This window comes from Trichosurus vulpecula, chromosome 7 (assembly GCF_011100635.1).
Source record: "Trichosurus vulpecula isolate mTriVul1 chromosome 7, mTriVul1.pri, whole genome shotgun sequence".
Taxonomy (NCBI): domain Eukaryota; kingdom Metazoa; phylum Chordata; class Mammalia; order Diprotodontia; family Phalangeridae; genus Trichosurus; species Trichosurus vulpecula.
Window position 1 is genome coordinate 269,594,677 of NC_050579.1, and position 6,001 is coordinate 269,600,677.

Genomic DNA, 6,001 nt, shown 5'->3' on the forward strand with positions numbered 1-6,001 from the left:
TGGTCATCATGGCTCCCAGAAGTTCAAGAAGGTGAGTTTCAAACCTTTAGACTGTGGGTTGCAAGCCTCAGGAGAAGTTGTTCTCGTGGCCATAGGAGCTACACTGGTGCCTCCCTTAGTTCTGACAGACTTCTAGCAGCTTTTTGTGCCCAGAGTTCTCCCATCCTGTATGGATGGCTGAGTACCACAGCTGCTTCAGCTTCAGTGTGGTCTGGTGCAGCTCTGCATGCTGGGCACTCTCCCAGCTTCCTGATCTGTCCTGTCAATACTGCAGACTCTCCTGGCTTGGAAATTTGCCACACTCAGTGTGCTAGTGGCTTCTAACTCTCTCAGATCTGCTCAGATTCACTTTTTAGAGGTATCTGACAGAATTTGAGAGAGAGCTCTGCTAAGACTCTGTTTTCAAGTGGCCATTTTGGCTCTGCCCCCCCCCCCCATTTGACTGATTCTTGATGTCTCATAGAGTCATTAGCTTCCACTTGCCCAATTCTAATTTTTAATGAATTGTTTTCTTCAGTGATCTTTTGTACTCCTTTTCCATTTGGGCAATTTGGCTTTTTTTGTGTATGCAAAGATTTTTTTTTAATTTTCAATTATTTATTTAATATATTTAGTTTTCAGCATTGATTTTCACAATAGTTTGAATTACAAATTTTCTCCCCATTTCTACCCTCCCCCCACTCCAAGATGGCATATATTCTGGTTGCCCTGTTCCCTAATCAGCCCTCTCTTCTGTCACCCCACTCCCCTCCCACCCCCTTTTCCCTTCCTTTCTTGTAGGGCAAGATAAATTTCTACGCCCCATTGCCTGTGTATCTTATTTTCTAGTTGCATGCAAAAACATTTTTGTTTGTTTTTGAACATCTGTTTTTAAAACTTTGAGTTCCAAATTCTCTCCCCTCTCCCGTTCCCACCCACCCTCCCTAAGAAGTCAAGCAATTCAACATAGGTCACATGTGTATCATTATGTATAACCCTTCCACAATACTCATGTTGTGAAAGACTAACTATATTTTGCTCCATCCCAACCCATCCCCCTTTATTGAATTTTCTCTCTTCACCCTGTCCCCTTTCGAAAGTGTTTGTTTTTGATTACCTCCACCCCCATCTGCCCTCCCCTCCATCATCCCTCCCTTTTTTTTACTATCTTAAGTGAACTTTTGTACCTCTTTTTTCATTTGGCTAAGTCTTCTTTTTTGGAGTTTGCTTTTTTTCTGTGAGGTTTTATGTCTCTTTTACCATTTGGATAATTCTCTTTAAGGCATTACTTGCATGCATGTGTGCGTGTGTGTGTTTGTGTGTGTGTGTGTGTGTGTATGTCTGTGTGTATGTATGCATACATACCTTTTGCCACAATTTTTCATAATTTTCCTGAAATGCTCCCATTTCTTTTCCCAATTTTTCATTTTACTTTATTTTTGAAGCCTTTTTTAGCTCTTCTGGGAATTCTTGATGGGCTTCAGAAGTCTAATTCCCTTTTTTTTTCTTTGAGGCTTTGCTTGCAGCTATTTTGAGATTGTTTTCTTCTGAGTTTGTACCTTGATTCTCTGTCACCATAATGTCTTATTATCGTGCATTCTCCATAGTAGGTCATTATCACAACCACGCAGAGGTACTTGTTTGGGGTGCAAAAAATGCTGGGGCTCTGCAGGAATGGGGAGACAAATCTTTTAGTGCAAAAAATATCTAATAAGGTAGATTACAAGTGTACCGTTTCATAGACTTAGTAAAGTTTGACACTGATTAACATATTAAACAAGGTTGGTATCAGTCTTTAAAGTGCAAGAAAGAGGCTTTAGGGAGCACTTCATTGGAGAACTCCTTTTATAGATGAGAAGGCTCAGGTAGGGGATGTGACCTCACCCAACCCAGCAGTGGCAGGGGTGAGAATCCTGGATATTTTTACTCCAGAACCAGTGCCCCCTACCATACCCTTTAGCAATTCAAACCTGTTTTTATTACTGGGATAGGCCCTTTTAGAGTCTCTTAGATGTCTGGCTTTGATGGAACCCAGGGAAAACCTCCAAGCCCAAGTTGTACCTTCACTATCTAAAGTCTTCTAGATCCCAATGCACTGGTTTCCCTATATTCTGCAACCTAGAGAGCTTTCTTCCCCTTTCCTAACCCTCTATCCCTGGAGAAAATCCCATACTCTTACTGCTTTCAAATCTTTGACTTTCTCTGCTGCCTGTTATAACCCTAGCACTTGGCTCATCCTCTTTTGCCTAAGCTGGTTCCTTTTTTTTCTTTCATACCTTTCATACCTCAACAACTCGCTGTAGTCTTTCTTTCTCCACTGTTGGGAATGCTCTAAACTGAAGAGAGGCCTCAGATCCCTTGGACAGAAGGCACTACTAGACTCTGAAGAAGACCTCAAAGATGGAGTTCTTAACCAAAAGAGATACTACTCAGTGCTCCCCTAAACAGACCAAGTCCAACCCCCTGCAGGCCTGAAGATAAGAAGGCAGACAGAAGACCCTAAGAAGGAAGGAGACCATATGTCCGAGAAGACTGAGGGTTAGGGTCAAAACTCTAGAGTGGATACCTAAGAGGAATCCTAATGTCCCCATTTTTATCTGCCTTCTTTCCCAAACCCACAACCCTCCTAACAGCCATAGCTCCACTCAGCCATAACAGAGTCCTTTTTTGAGCACTTACTTTATTTTACAAGACTGAGCACAAAAAATCCTTAGTTAGAAAATCAATGGAAAATTGAATTGTGCCTCAAGTCAGTTTTACCTCAGTTGGGCTCAGACTGCTGCCCTTTTTTCTCCTGGGGAATCCTGTTCTCCAATTTCTGGCTCAGCTCCCAAAGTCTTCCCAGTGGGGTCAATCCTGCAGTCTCCAAAGTCACCCCTGCATCTTCAGGTACTTGTAGAATAGGTTACTGACATCCGAACTGTCCACCTTCACCCAGCCATCCTCTTTCATGCAGTACACTGTTGGAAAATGGAAGAGAAATGGAGAGTTCTTTATCAGTGGTCTAATTCCTTTCAAAGAATTTCCATGCCCCTTATCTCAGTTCCCTTAGATTTTTAAAATTAGAGCCCACTTTTGTATTCATGATTCTATTCAGGATATTCAGTACCCTGAATATCTCTTATCCCTCCCACCCTGGCAACACACATCTCCCACTTCCTCTTGGCCTCCTGATTTCTGACTCTAAGGGGACTGGAAAAGGGAGTTGGAGTTAGTCTCTTACTATTGACAAAACCCACAGAGTAGCTATCCCAGTGGGTGGCATGGACAATGGCCCTCCAGCCAAGGTCATAAGGTTCCCCAGGGCTGAGGTCTGGCTGGTAGCCACTGTCCAGGACTCCATAGGCATAACTGTTTCTACTGCTTGTGGAAAATATAGTCCCTGAGAGTCTTGTCCCATTGTCATCCACATAATACAGACCAGGGCCCTGAAGGAAAAAAGAAAGAGGGACTTAGGGAGAGGCAACAAAGAATTCAAGAGTAGTCATAAAATGAGCCTAAAACCAAGGCAATGATCATAGAACCTGGGAGATTCTTGTAGAACTTTGAACAGAACATGGGACCTTGGAAGGAGTTGTGGAATCAGGTGGCATAGAAGAAAGGCTATGAACCTAGTATCAGAACACTTGGATTTGAATTCTAGATGCCACTTACTAACCATGTCTGGGGAGCAGTCACTTAACCTCTCTGAGCCTTGTTTTCCTCATCTGAAACATGGAATAATAATGCTCACAACAGATTTTTCTGAGGAAAGAGTCTTCTGAATCATAAAGTGCTACTCAAACAGCAGCTGTTTGGGGGGAGGAGGGCAGGAGAGTTTCCTTCAGTCATACATCTATCATGTAACATCTAGTATGTCTGATGAAGTGGAGTCACTGGGACAATGAAGCTCAGGCAGGCCACATTTGCAATGGAGTGAAAGCAACACACCTTTTTGTCCCAACCACAGATCATACTGCCCATGGACAGCCCCATGCCTCGGTACTGGTACATCATGTTGGACAGCAATTTGGAAGCAGCAGACACAGAGATGCGCTCCCCATTCCGAAGGCGGTACAACCTGAGGAAAAAGAGGTTGGTGGAGGGAATTTTAGTCAAGTCAATAAGCACTTATTAAGTTCCTACCATGTGCCAGGCACTGTGTTAAATGTTTTGGGTTAGAAGAAGGATATGCGGAGAGGGAGGAAAAACAGGTCAGAGTGGTCTGCTTCAGCATACAGAGAGCTCAAAGTGTGTGAGGAGAGAGACAGTGGATGAAAATGCCTTTGGGGAGCCTGAATATCAGGGGAAATTTGGAGGTTAGATTTTGAAGCATCTAAGGCTTCAAAACCCCAGACAGCTGGGCATGAGGGGTACCCTCAAAAGGGGCCCTCAGACTTGCAAATCATTTAAACTTTTTTAAAAGCTCCTAAGTCTGTCCATTTTCAAAAAGGGTTAAAGATTGTACACAATGCACTTCATGCTTTTTTAAAGGTCCACATAGTTTGGATTTCTCTCTTTTACAGAGTTTTACTAATCTGTGGGGCAGGTTGTGGAATTTGAGAAGGCTAGTGTCCCATGGAAAGATAAGGTTTGTGAGGTAGAGGTTTGTGGGTGGAGATAAGTACAGGATGAGGGCCAATTAAAAATGAGGAATTCTGTCTTAGCAGGAGTAGAAAGGAAGGAATCCAGAAGCTGATGGTGAGGTTTGGGGGCTCCCTTACCAACACTCTTTGGCCAAGAGATGCTCCCACTGTACAGCCTGACATGGTGGCCAGAAGGTAAGGATTATCTCAATTACTTTGTTCACATGCAGAATGGCTGGGAGAGCAATGAAACATTGGTTTAAGTAGAAGGCAAAGATCCTGACCCACTTCCTTCTCCAGGCCCAAATCTTCCTTCCCTGGTCATAATCACAGATGTATGTTGGAAGCTCCTCCCTTATGGAAGATGTCAAGACTCCAGTTCCCAACAGCCAAACTCACCAATATAATTCCCAGCTGAGGCCCGAGGATCTACTGCCACAACCACACCATGCTGGAACTTGAAAGCTAGTGTGGTGGTACCATGGGCCATCTCAATTCGGACTTGATAGGCAGCATCTGCCTCCAGGGAACAAAGAAACTCAGTAGGCTGGAGGGGTGAAAGGAGGAGAAAGAAACAGGAGAGAGGGGACCAGTGAGAGCCTCAGAATGAGTGGACCAGGCAAAGGGATTTGGACAACGTGGGAAAAATGGAAGCATTGAAAGTCACCCATCAGGGCACAAGAACTTGAAGGGCTGAGTGATGGGAGGGGAGGAAGGATTCAAAAGGAAAAAAAGGATGTAACAGATTGGGAACTGGTCTAAGGGGGGGCAAGAATTAAAATAAGACCACCTTCCACAAGAACAGGTTGGCAGAAATAGAGGAGAGATTTGACAAGAACTCACTCTGAACTAGGAAAGAACTCCTCCCCTCTCTCACCTTTGATTCAAACTCACAGTTCAGCAATTCATTTCCCACATGGCTGCTGACATCTTTGATGTTTTCTGGCAGAAAGGATGCCTTCCTAGCCTTACCTCCCTCTGCCCCTCTACTCATGCCAGTTTTAAACTCATTAGTCCCACTCCACTGCAGCCTTGACTGACCTTCAGGCCTCGTGGGCCAGGGAGAAGCTGTAGTGTCCACGATCTTGGCGGTGTCCACCCCCCCCCCCCAGTGCCACAAGAAACCTGACGCCCCCAGGTAGCCCCGCACACTTCGAGTAGCGCCATAATCTTCCCCTCTCCCACTCCGATCACGGACTAAGCCTTCTAGCCCACGGGAAATGAAAGCGAAAGCCTGGTACAGAGGGGACGAGATTCAGAGCTAGAGCCTTCCTTCCCTATCCACCTACCTTGCCCCCCCCCCCGCCCCGCCCTCCCCCTCACACATACATACAACCCCCAGGTCTGGTGGAAACACCTTGAATATTATCAGAGTGTCGTAGTGTCCTTTCACTGAGTCTTCAGAAGAGAAAGTGAGGACAGAAAAGACGGGATGCAGGAGGGAAGAAGAAGAAGGT

The 6,001-nt window shown here is 44.8% G+C and overlaps 1 pseudogene; it reads right to left on the bottom strand.

Annotated features, from left to right (window-relative positions):
* Positions 1–1,611: 1,611 nt before the first annotated feature.
* Positions 1,612–5,711, bottom strand: LOC118858252 (annotated as a pseudogene).
* Between the last annotated feature and the right edge of the window lie 290 nt (positions 5,712–6,001).